This window comes from Dipteris shenzhenensis, chromosome 30 (genome assembly GCF_047967505.1).
Source record: "Dipteris shenzhenensis isolate YYH24624 ecotype China chromosome 30, Dip_SZ_1.0, whole genome shotgun sequence".
Classification (NCBI taxonomy): domain Eukaryota; kingdom Viridiplantae; phylum Streptophyta; class Polypodiopsida; order Gleicheniales; family Dipteridaceae; genus Dipteris; species Dipteris shenzhenensis.
The window spans coordinates 39,453,194-39,467,062 of NC_141625.1; positions in this window are offsets into that span (position 1 = coordinate 39,453,194).

A 13,869-nucleotide genomic window follows, 5' to 3' on the forward strand; every position below is an offset into this window, starting at 1 on the left:
CTCTACTGTTTCCAGCATGCCATCGAAGCTTCTCACATAGGAGCGCACAGCTGGGAGGTAGCGCCATCTATTGTATCAGTTTTAAAGTAATCAAATTTTTTATTCTCCATACTATCTGCTTTTCTCTCTTGCATACGAGATCCTGTTATTGTTGAGCACAAACATTGTATTGTTTCCTTACATGGTATCAAAGCTTGGGCTCTAGCAAGAAGATTTGGTAGTGTGTTTCTGTTTGCGAGCAGATTGTGAGAGATGGCCCAGCTTGCAAGACTGCCAATCCCACCGTTCCGCAAAAGCGAAAAGTTGGACGGCACTAACTATCCACTCTAGAAGTTCAAGATGAAGACCATCCTAAGTGCATACGAGCTTTGGGATACTGCTGCGGGGTGGACATGAAGCCGGTTGCGAGACCAAATCCAGCCAATGCAGGACAATAGATAGTACCAACTGCGGATGAGATTCTTGCGTGGACAAGAAGAAATGCAGATGTGTTGTGTTCTATTGTCTGCAGTGTAAGTGATTCTGTCATGGTGTTAATTCAACATGTCACCACAGTGGAGGAGACATGGACGGTCTTGAAAAATCAGTACGAGACCACGAATTAGACGCGGATTCAGAATCTGGAGACACAACTCGCGAACGAGAAATTGTCTGAGTTTGAAACGGCAGAGAAGTTCATCACCAGGGTGAAGAATCTGTGTGATCAGATGACTGCGATTGGCATCACCATCACCAGTGAGAATCTAGCATGAAGGTGCATACGGATTCTCCCACCAAAGTACGATGGTCTTGTTATGGCAATGAATACGCAGAACATAAATCCGCCCCTCAACTTTGAGGATTTTAGCACAATGCTTCTGGAGGAGGAGATGCGTCAAAAGACGAGGACTGGAGAAGATTCGGCTTTCTCGGTTGGATCAAAGAAAGGTAAGGGTAAGGACTCTGGTAACCCATCTTCTTCTTATGATAAAAAGAGAAAGAAGAAGATCAAGTGCTTCTATTGCAACAAGGTAGGGCACAAGCATAATGAGTGCCGAAAGAAGATTGCAAACGAGAAGAACGGAGTAAAGAAAGAGTCCAGCAACAGTGCATAGGTAGTACCAATAGAGCTGTTCGTAGCAATTGAGGAGATTTGCATGGAGGCACTTCATGTACCTGCGGATATACCTTGGATTATAGACAGTGGTGCATCGTGCCACATGACCAGTCGGAAGGATTGGTATACCTCTCTACTTCCAGTAGGGAATGACATCCTGGTAGCAGTCGGCAATGATGCAAAATGTCCAGCAAAAGGAAAAGGTATGATTGCTCTCAAGTCAGATGGAGTTGTAAAACAGTTGTCCGATGTTCTTTATGTGCCAGATATCAAGAGAAACTTGTTGTTCGTTTCTGCAATCACGGATCGGGACTTTGATAAGAATGGCGCATAGATTTTGGATCTTCAAGGGAAGGTCATTGGTAAAGGTACACGACGCAACAACATCTACGAACTCTCAGCTTTCAGTGCTCGAGCCGATGTGAGCAACACTAAGCTGTGGCATGAGAGGTTTGGTCATCTAAACCTTAGTTCTTTAAAGGAGATGCATAAAAGTGGAATGATTGCAGACCTATCAGAAATTACAGATCTACCCGATGTATGTGAAGCTTGCATGATGGGCAAGTAGCATCGGCAGCCCTTTCCTAAAGAGGCCAGCAGGGCAAAGGCTCCTCTAGAGCTCGTTCACACGGACCTCTGCGGAAAGATGGAGACGGAAGCTTTGGGTGGTTCCTACTACTTCATGATGCTGATCGACGACTATAGTAGAAGGATATGGATATACTTCCTAAAGACTAAAAATGAGGCTTTTAGTAAGCTCAAAGAATGGCATGTAATGGTCGAGAAAGAAATGGTGAGGAAGGTGAAGAAGTTGAGATCAGACAGAGGTGGAGAGTTCACATCAAGTGAATTCGAAAGTTACTGCAAAAGTCACGGGATCAAGAGGCAGAAACCCCGCCACATACATCACAGCAAAATGGAGTAGCAGAGCACAAGACGCGTCGTCTGTGAAATGGGTAGGAATATGATGAAAGGGAAAGATTTGCCAAAGACTTTCTGGGCTGAAGCATGTAATACGGCAGTTTACATTCTGAATCGTAGCTACACGAAGGTTGTGAACAAGATGACTCCACTGTAGGCCTTTTCTGGTAAGAAACCTTCAGCTGCACATTTCAGAGTTTTTGGATGTGACTGTTTTGTGCATGTCCCTGATGCTAACAGGACCAAATGGGAACCGAAGAGCTGGAAGTGTATTTTCTTGGGCTACAGTGAAGAGGCGAAGGGTTACCATCTCTATAATCATGTTACCAAGAAGGTAATAGTAAGTCGCGATGTGGTCTTCTCAGAACAGCCACATCAATTGGAGGAGGATGCTTCCTTCCGAAACAACCAGGACCAGGAGATCCATCCAATACAACCACCAACAGCAGACCAAACTCCCCCAACAGTGCTTGGGAGGATTCAAGATAAAGAAGAGGAGAAGAGCCTGTAGAACTGCAACTGCAACGGCCATTCCCGAAGTGGGTAAAGCAGCTTTTGGATGGCAGAGAACCTCCAGCCATTGAGGAGGAACCATCCGAAGACCGCCGGTCTAAGAGATTAGAGGAGCAAAGAACGGCGCAGGATCACTTGGTCAACTATGCTTTGATGACATAGGTGATCCGTGCTGAAGAACCCAAGCGTCTTGAAGAGGCACAGGGTGATGATAGGTGGATGGAGGCTATGCAGTTGGAGTATGGATCCATAATGAAGAACAACACTTGGGACCTTATGGATCGACCACCAAAACGCAAGGTAATCGGCACCAAGTGGGTGTACAAGACCAAGTATAAGTCCGACGGCACATTGGATAAGTACAAGGCTCGGCTCGTGGCAAAAGGATTCGCACAAGTACATGGTTTTGATTATCAGGATACTTTTGCTCCCACAGCTCGACTAACCACAATTCGCAATGTTTTGGCTTTAGCAGCACAGGAAAGTTGGACCATGTTTTAGATGGATGTAAAATCCACCTTTCTGAATGGAGATCTCAAGAAGGAGGTATACGTGGAACAACCACCAGGATTTGTGATCCCCAGTTTGAAAGGTAAAGTCTGTAAACTGAAGAAGACACTTTATGGGCTGAAACAGGCCCCATGAGCATGGTACTAGTGGATTGATGCCTACTTTCTGCAAAATGAGTTCAGGAGGAGCCCATCTAATGCAAATTTGTATATCTATAGAGAAGGATGCAGGTGTATGATCATGGTCCTTTATGTGGATGACGTTGTCATAATAGGGAACCATGAAGAAAAGATCTCGCAGACAAAGCAATTGCTAGGAAGAGAGTCTGAAATGACAGACCTCAGATTGATGAATTTCTGTTTGGGGATTGAAGTTTGGCAAGAGCCAAAACAGATCCTCATTTCACAGCTGAAGTATGCTGGAGAGATACTAAAGGCATTTGGCATGGCTTAGTGCAAGACAGTTGGCACCCCTATGGAGGTTGACGTGAAGCTCTCAAATGAGGATTCATCACCACTAGTGGACAAAGCGAAGTACAGAAGGCTTGTGGACAATTTGATTTACTTGTGCAACACACGGCCGAACATTAGTTTTGCGACTGGTGTACTAACCAGGTTTTCGAATAAGCCCCAAGAGAACCATTGGAGGGCAGGGATGTGGGTGCTAAAATACATCAAAGGCACACTTGATTATGGCATCACCTATACCAAGGGCAACATATTGACCGGATTCTGTGACTCGGATTGGGCAAGAGACGTGGACAGCAGATCAATGACAGGTTACTATTTCTCACTTGGGTCTGGAGCTGTGTCATGGGTCAGCAAGAAGCAACCTACACTTGCTCTTTCTTCCACCGAGGTTGAGTACGAATCAGCATGTTTTGCCTCTTGTGAGGCAGTGTGGTTGAGGAGGATTTTAGGGGACATGGGTGCAGTGCAGAACAAGCCTACGCAGTTATCATGTGACAATCAGAGTTGCATGGCAATTGCAAAGAACCCTGTGTTCCATGCTCACACAAAACACATTGAGATTCAATATCACTTTCACGGTTCTAACGTGTGGTCGGTGGCCTATTTTGGGACTGACCTCCAGTCGGCCATTTTGCGTTGACTGGGTCGGTCTCCCAATTGGGTCTAACCGACTAGGATTGGTGGCTATATAAGAGCAAGCCCGTGAAGCCCATTATCATCACTGGCTATAGCAACCCTGATTCCTTAGCATCTAGCCTTCGTCCTCTACTGTTTCCAGCACGCCATCGAAGCTTCTCACACAGGAGCGCACGGCTGGGAGGCAGCGCCATCTATTGTATCAGTTTTACAGTAATCAAATTTTTGATTCTCCATACTCTCCTTTTCTCTCTTGCATACGAGATCCTATTATCTGTTGAGCACAGATGTTGTATTGTATTCTTACATGTAGATCATCAAAGTGAAATTCATAACTTCAAAGGGACCATGGAAGAGGATCCCTATAGTCACTTGCAAAGCTTCCTGTGGGTTTGCCATGCTAATAGATCAATGACCAAGGAGGATTACACGAACTAATTTCCATGTACCTTGGCCAAAATAGCCACACATGGTTTAAATAATTTCAAGTTGGTTACTTTATAGACTGATAGTAGATGTCCAAGGCATTTCTTAGGCAGTTTAGATAAGAGATTAATGAAGAGGATCTCTGCATTAACATCAATGAATTGAAGCACAAAACGAACGAGTCCATATAGAATCTTTTTCTTCAAATGTGGGATCTCATCAATCAATTGAGCATGCCACCCGATGACAAGTCCTTGCATGCTTGGTTGATCATGGGTTGCACACAATTGGATCTATGTTCCCCAAAAATGATTAATCTGATGAAGAAGTATGAAGAAATTCTAAAGCAAGATGTGGCTTTGGAAAAGAGTGGTGCAATCAAGTCTAAGGAAGCTAAGAAATGGGAGGAAAGTGAAGAAGAAGACACATTATCTAAGAATTATACTTGAAGTCCAAGATCAAGAAGGCCTTGCAAGAATTGGGTATCCAAGTTAAACTTGGTCCAAATGAAAAATGCTATAACAAGTGCTCTCCTATAATAAGTGCTCACAACATGGACATACTAAAGAATATTGTTGGACCAAGTACCTAATGCTTGTACTAAGCTTGAGCATGATGATTCGTAGTGTTGGTATGGCAAAAACTAAATTGTAAATATCAACTAGATGGCACAAGATACCAAGCCAAAAGAGGAGCAACCATTGAGACCCGAAAAAGGCTGAGGTAAGGACAAAGGTAAAAATGAGGCAAGGACAAGGACAAGAGCATATTCTTCTTCTTATATAGGATAATAATGAGCTGAAATGCAAATTTAAGGAATTAGAAGAAAGGGTAAAAGCTTTTGAGATTGAATTGAAGAAGCCAACTCCCCAGCCAATGTTGGATGATGAGTTACTCTCTAGTCAGCTAGAAGGGCTACATAAGAATCTTAAGGGAGAGATTCAAGAGAAGCTCAAAGGATAAGTGAAGAGGTCCTTAGATACAAAAGTGTCCGCACAATTGCGAAAAGGAGGAAAAGAGCAAGCTAAACTCAAAGAGGATCAGGATTGGAGGATTACCTGACAACTAGAATTCAATAGAAAACTCTTGGGAAGGGACTAACAAAAAATCAACAAAGATATACCATGCATTAAATGGGTAGATTTAGACTTTGAGATTGGTCAAGAACACATGTAAATCTTACTTTCAAGACAAGACCTGAAAGAACATAGCTTATCAAGTAGTCCGATAAGTTGAAAGGTTTATAAGTGTGAATTTCATAGGAATTCACAAAAGCTTAGTTAAAGAACAAAGCCTCAGAACCTGCAATGGTAAAGGCAGCCATAAAAGAAGGCAAATGGGCTATCTATCAAGATGGCATTGCATTGATCAAAGGCTTCAAAGCTAAATCAATAGACCCTCATTCTATAACTGATGTAGGATCTCCATTGTTTTTCTTTTGTTCTTAGCTATACTAGTTGAACCAATTGCATTTGGAACTTCAAGTTATTATCTTGTCTTTTAAGGCTTAATACAAAAACCTTTTTTTGCTCCAAAAGAAAAAGAGACAAAGGTAAAAATGATAAAGGGAAAAAATAAGGGGCACCTCAAATTAGATGTTACTTCTATGGGATAGCATGGTCACACCAAGATAGAATGTAAACTTTGGTTGGATCCAAATCAAGCTACTCAAGAACAATGCAGAAAGAAGGGGGATTAATCCCAACTATTGAGAAATCTTGGCTAAGTTGCTTGGCTCACTAGATGCCAATGCAGTCACTCAAACTAAGGACTAGCTAATGGTTCTGAAAAGGGGCCACCTCAAACCAAAGGCATCAAGCAGAAGGAGCAAAAGAAAGTGTCATCCAGATTACCCAAGAACTAAGAATAAAGGCCCTTGCAATTGATCTACCACTTGAGCTGAGTGTAGCAAGCCAGGTGAGGCAACATCAATTAAGAATCAGCCAAAATGATGACCCAAGACAAAAAATAACCCAAGCATGGAAGACATTCTTCAGCATGAATGTAAGCCTTGTGATGTGGCTAAACTATTGTAGCTTACTCCATTACTACAACAAATTCCTTCTACAATAGCTCAAAGCCAAGTATAAGCCATCATTAGTTGTAGACTCTCTCATTGCCATTCTAGGGACTGATACCCTGATTGTGTGGACAAGGTGTTTCCCAATCATTATAGCCAAAATCAATAATCAAATCATACCAGTGTGATTTTGATGGTGTCTCTAGAGTTTATATAATATCAGAAGCAGTGGTTAAGCAGCTGCAGCTCAAATATTTGAAGCCTTCGTCATTGCGAGTGTGCATGGTAGATCATATTCCAGTGGAGCCTTAAGGTATGCTCTTGGATGTGGTTATCACAATTGGGGAAGTGAATTATATAGTCAATTTCATGTTATTTCAATGGACATGAATGGCTTCCATTATAATGGGTAGACCATGGTTGGAAAAGTACCAAATTATTGGATGCTTGCGGTTTTGAGATCATGACAACCAAAAGTGGGAATATTGAGGTGAAAATCCCCACCAATACAAGCAAAGTGTTGAGTAGCTATCGACCTAGGATCTGGAAGTGGATGAAAAAATTCCATAGGATGTATAATCTTGGCCAGTGGAAATGCAAATTTTGCCTGTGGGTGAGATAGATCTATTCTAGTTGACAATTGAACTTAAATAGAAGATCCAAAGTGAAGTTGGAAGAGCAAAAACATATGTACCATGACAGTTTCACTGACAACGTAATGGGGCAACATCAATTAGCTAAGAAACCAACAAGCAACACATGATTTGAATCTAGGCAAAATCAAGGAATGACGCATAGTCTTGGTAAGTGCCAGTGTTTTGGATGATCAACTCTCAACTATGAAAAGCCTCTACAATATCAAAATGTGAGCTACATCAATTTACGAGGCATTCCATTGGAAATATTCCAACCTTAGATTCCATTGATTCTATATGCCAAGCTATTTTATCAACATAGATATAGGATGAATACAAACTCCCTACAAACTATGCCAAGCAAGTTAAAGCCACTAGCTAATTTGAGAAAATTTACTTACCAAATCGATCAAAGAGATTGTCTATTTCCAATTGTGGTGATGCCCAAGAAGAATGGGAAGCTCTAAGTTTGCATAGATTACAAAAAACTCAATGCTTTGATAGTGCTAGATCCCTTTCCAATTCCTTTCACTAATGGTGTACTAGACCGTGTTGCAGGGCATGAGAGTGGACTCGTTTATGGATGACTATCATGAGTACAATTAGATTTCATTAGCATCTGAGGGTCAACAAAAGACTACATTTATTATAGAATGGCTCAAAGTCATGCCATTTGATTTGCATAATCGCCCATTGACTTCCTAGAGGTTCATGGGTTGAAACTTTTTGAGATTACTTAACTGAGTTCATTACCATTTACTTGGATAATTTTTTTGTATACTTGGTAATTGACATGCATCTTGTCGCTTTTTTAAAAAAAATTCTAGGTGCAGATAGGTAGGGATCTCCTTGAACCTTGCCATGTGTGCATTTTACGTGAGGTTGGTGTGTTGCTTGGTCATGTGATTTCTAAGAAAGGTATGTGAATGAGCCAAGAAAGATCCAAACAATCGAGAAAATGCTAGGGCTCAAGAATTAAAAACAACTCAAATTGTTTTTTGGCTTCACCAATTTCTAGAGAAGGTCTCTGAAGAAGTTTGCTAAAGCTATAGCTCACTACGAGCACTAGGCATGTAGATCAAGCACCAAGCATCAGTAGTGAGAGAAAAAGGGCGTTAATAGTTTGTCACACTCCACATTTGTTGTCTCCTATGATTCATCCTCCATAGGCATTTTTAAACTTGAGGTTACCTCTACCTCATTGATGGTGATTTGCTTCCCCTTGACATGGAATGTTCATCTCAGCATCGTATATTTCGATGGCCTCAATCACCATTGCATTGTGTGTGTGTGTGTGTGTGTGTGTGTCTGTGCACGCATGCACACACGCACACGTGTGCACATGCAAGGCAAAAACAAGGGGACGTTATTCTTCTTCAACCCATCATCTCTTCACCATTTCTTCTTCTTCTTCTTTAAAGGCTACTTCTCTCTTTTCTCATCACATATACATTCACGTATCTTACCTCTTATCTTGTCAAGGGTTTTTTCACACCATTTAAGCTCTCACACATATATTTTACGAGATACTTGCTTTGTCAATGGATCTTTTGGGCAATTCAGGGCATTCATCTTCTCTTCCGATCAACTCCCAATAGCCTTTTCCCATGCTAATATTTTCCATCATACAAGAAGTTCTTTAAATTAATGGAGTCCAAAGAGATGAAGCTAGTTGAGGGTTCTAGGGTTCCCTTCTCTATCCGTTAAGTTCTAGCTCACTACCCCCTTTACTTATGTGTTATCATCATGAAATTCCCTTGTTTTGTCATGGCCATTATATGCTTCTTAGTTTTGGGAATCTTTGGACCAATTTATGTCTTCCTCCATTTGTGATATGATTATTTGTAGCATTAATATTAGTTTGATGTGTAATAGCCTCTTGAAAACTATGCCCATTAATATTAGTTTGATGTGTAATAGCCTCTTGGAAACTATGCCCATTTAGAGGCTCATCATGGCTATTGCAATGGATTGTGCTTGTGGCTAAAAATCCTTGCTTTATTCCATGGATTTCTTCTGGTGATTCATCCCCTTTTAGGTCCTCCAAGTGGTCATTCCCATTATCAGAACACTTTTTGATTTGGTATGGCTTGACCCATACATGAAGAAGGTTTTTCTTCCTTGCTCCTAGTGCAACACTATATAATAGCATGAGCATGCCTTCTTTGAAATTTCCCCCCCTAATATAATGGTCATGGTATTCCTTTCTCCTCCTTTGAATTACGCTTTGCAACTAGGTTGTCCCCAGCTAGAATTTGTCTGGTCTCATCTAGTGTTTTGTCTAGAGCTTCTTCTTGCCATTCATTTGCTAGGAAACAATCCTTAAATAGCAACAAAGAATTGCACATGTACCCCTAAATGCCAATTGAAATAGAGTATGCTTTGGCATGATATTGAATTTCATTTAATAAGCCAAAACTACAATGTGGAGTTTGTGATACCATTTTTTGGGGTGTTAATTCACAGCCTTGCGAAGAATCTTTTTGACCAATTTATTTTGACACTTCAATTTAACCATTCACCCTTGGGTAGTAGCTCATTGATTTGTTGTATCGAATAAGGAATTCATCTCACAATTTCGATCATGGAGTTGATGAAGTGAATTCCTTAATTTGAGATGATCTCAATCGGGCATCCAAATCTATGGGTCACATATAGAGGCCTTGCTGTGTTATCCCACAAGGCTTTTTCTTTAGTCCGTTTAGTGATACAATTGGTCACCACCACTATGTACTTGTATGTTGCTAAAATTTGACCCCCATTTTTGGGATGATGATACATAGGCTTTAGTGGCACTTAACCCTAAAATATCAATCTTCCCACACGTTTTGGCGTGCATCACACTTTTTGTAATGCCTTGTGACATCAACATATATGGTACTCCACCATATTATTGCATTTTTTTTAAATTATGATGATGGAAAGGTGCCACTCCTTAATGGGGTTTGTCCATGATGATTTCTCTCTCGAATAGAAAGATGCATAATCGGAGGATCATATCTCGATCATATTCCCTCTTTTTCTATATAGACAGCAAGCATGCAAGAATTTCCAAGATTTGAATGCAATCCCTCGCTGTTCATTTGTGGATGAATCTTTGGGAAATGTGGCTATGGAAATGTCTTTGCTTATCATCATATAGAAACATCAAATGATTGTGCATCAGGGAGACCATCATCTATCCCTTATTTGGATTTCTTGTCTTCAATGCGAGATAAGTAGTTGAAGCTATAGTGAGACGACCTAGGTTTGTGGATGATCTTGAAATTGAATTCTTGTAATAACAACAGGATCCATCTGATCAATATTGGTCTGGAGATTTTTTTTTTAATCAGATAAGAAAGGCTTAGTTGTCCATAAAGAAGGTAAATGCATTGCATAGAAGATAGTTTGAGCCTTTTGCACAATATACACCATTCCTAGTGCCTCCCTTTTGGTGAATTCAAAATTCATCTCTATTGTTGAGGAAATTTGACTCATGTAGAAGATAGGACAATTCATGATGAGCCAAAATGGACCTAATTCCCATCCTTGATGCATCCACCAGGTGCACAAAAAAGATCTTATTCTAGTCTAACATTTTGGGTATTGTGGGACCTTCACTACAATATCCTATAGGAAATGTAGATCATTCTCATTGACCTTGGCCCTAAAACAAATCTCTTAGGCGGTCTAGACACTCTAGATGTTCTTCTCAAGGGCATTTTAGATTGCTATCCTGCCTGCATATCAGCCACATTCATCATTGCCACCAATAGATGATCCATCATCTGCCCTTGATTGTGTACCTATGGGAGTACCTGGTGGCACCATTTCTTGCACCTTCGATGCATGGACAGCTTGCTGCCTATCAACATATGTGGATGGATTCACATCCTAGAAAGTGATTCTCCTCATTTCCACATCCCTCATGGGTGTCTTATGCATCTTCTTCTCATTGAAGGCCACATCATGGCTTCGTATGATTTTCTTCGCTTCTAGATCCCAGAGACGATAGCCCATCTCTCCACTTTCACCATAACCCAGAAAGATGCATTTCCTAGACTTAGGATCTAGCTTCTTTCGAAGCTCTTTTGGCACATGTGCATATGCCTCACACCCAAATATATGTAAATGAGAGTAAGAGGGCTTCTTGCCACTTCATGCCTCTTCAGGAATACCACCATTCAAACTCTTGCTAGGTAATCTATTGATCACATGCACTGCAGTCTTCATTGCCTCAGCCCAGAAACCACCAAAAAGACTTGCATTGGAAAGCATACATTGCAACCTTTCCTGAATAGTGCGGTTCATCTGTTCTGCAATTGGATTCTGCTTTGGAGTACGAGGGGATGTGAGCTCCCTCTTGATCCCAAGTGTATCATAGAAATGCTGAAGGTCATCAGAGATATACTCTCCACCATTATCAGTCCGTAGGCATTGAAGCGTTCTACCTGACTGATTTTTAGCCAAAGGCCACCATTTTTGAAATACCTGGAACACGTCGCTTTTCTGAGCTATAGCATAAGCCCACACTTTCCTAGTTGCATAATCAATGAATGTCACATAGTATTTAGCCCCACCTAATGACCGTGTAGGCATGAGACCACATATGTCTGAATGCACCAGATCAAGATTTTCAAGATCTTTCCCCTTCTTTTATGGGCTGATTTAGTCTACTCCCCATAGAGACAATGCTCACAAAATTCAAAGTCAGCAGAACTCAAATGTGGGACATAACCCAAATGGCATAAGAGTTTCATTACATTATGGCTCATGTGCTCCAACCTGCAATTTCACAAAGAAGTACTTGGCTACTCAGTTATTGCAACAACATGATCAGACACCCCTGATACATGTAAGGGATACAAAGTCCCACACTTGGCACCCCTAGCGAAAACCATAGAGCCCTTCTGAATTTTCCAACTCTAAAAGCCAAAAGTGGTCTGAAAACCAGCATCATCTAGCTGACCCACTGAAATAAGACTCTTGGTCAACTTAGGCACATGTCTCACATTTTTTCAAAACAAATGCAGACCCATTTGTAAAAGAAATTTTTGTCACCTGCTCCCACTATGTCACATGCATAGTTATTTCCAAGATGCACACAACCTGTCTTTCCACTGTCATAAGTGGAGAACCATTCCCTATGGGGAGTAACATAGAATGAAGCACCAGAATCCAAAATCCAATCCTGGGAATATGCATCATTTGAAGTGGTGAGCAAGTCTACAAGTAGACTAGACATGAAGAGAATGTTATTGTCACTATCATTAGTGACTACATTAATCTCCTCGATCTTCATTTTTCCTTTGTCCTCCCTTGGACTCTCTTCCTTCTTATTTGCACCCCAATTTGCATTCTTTTTCTTATCCTTTTTCTCTCTTTTCAGCTTGTAGCAATGCTTTTTCATGTGGCCCTTCTTGCCACAGTGGTAACACTCAATGTTCCGTGCCCTGGATTTGCTACAAGACTTCCCTCTTTCTTGAGACTTCCCCCTAAACTGTGATATGCCCCTTTGCACATTTAAGGTTGCATCTTGTTTGTTGCCATCCATAGACTCCGTCTAATCTCCTCGGCCAACAAGCTACCCACAACATCATCAAACTTCAATACTCCACCAGGTGCAGAGTTACTGACAGCTGTACGGAAGGTATCCCATGAGGATGACAATGAACATAAGAGAAATATTGCCTTAGTCTCCACATCAAAATTCATCTTTTGAGCCTGAAGCTGGCTAAAAATAATATTGAATTCATTCAAGTGAGAAGCAATGGAGACCCCTTCATTTGTAGCTCAAGCAACCTCTTCATGAGGTAAACTTTATTAGAGGCAGTTTCTTTCTCATAATCGGCACATAATTTCTTCCACAAATCTTCCATAGTCTACTCATTTACTCCTATGAAATAAACTGACTCTGCAAGATAAAGTCTTACAGTAGACTTTACTAATGCATCTAGCTCATTCCAATCATCCTCATACATATGTGTAGGCTTACCTTCAATCCCTGCCAAGGGTTTAATCTGCTTCTTTTGAATAAGCACATCCTTTATCTGTTCTTTCTACAAAGAAAAGTTTGTCCCATCAAACTTTTTAATGCTAAAAAACTCTTTTCAGACATGGAAGAGGATGCCATGATGCAAATGAAGCAAAGTGCCCAATGCTAGTACCTACAAGAGAGAAATCACAGCAAATACTAGGTGCACCCAATATGTCTGCCTTAATGAAGGATAGTGTCACCAAAACTCAAGGCTCAAAGCATCAAAGCACATCTGACTCATGTGCATATATTGTGCATCCATATGAGCAAATATTGCCCAAAAGAAAATGTCAATCCACAATGACAAAACAATGGCAAATATAATGCCAATAAGAGCCAAATGCCTCAAGCATAAACACCATCCATGAGCATAAGCATCAATAATGTCTCATCCAAGACATCATAGCACAACCTATGCATCCACTGCAGTATGTCAAAGCTGTCGCTTAGCATAAAATAGCATCTGTGTGCTAAACGTCCATCAATAAAGAATCCCACAAGGCAATCTGGGCCTATCAGTGCATCCAACAAGGATCGTAATGCATCTAAATAGCCTATAAAGCATCCACTGCAACCCAATGCAAACCACAAATGAGTGCACATGGCTCAGACTGCAACCAGAG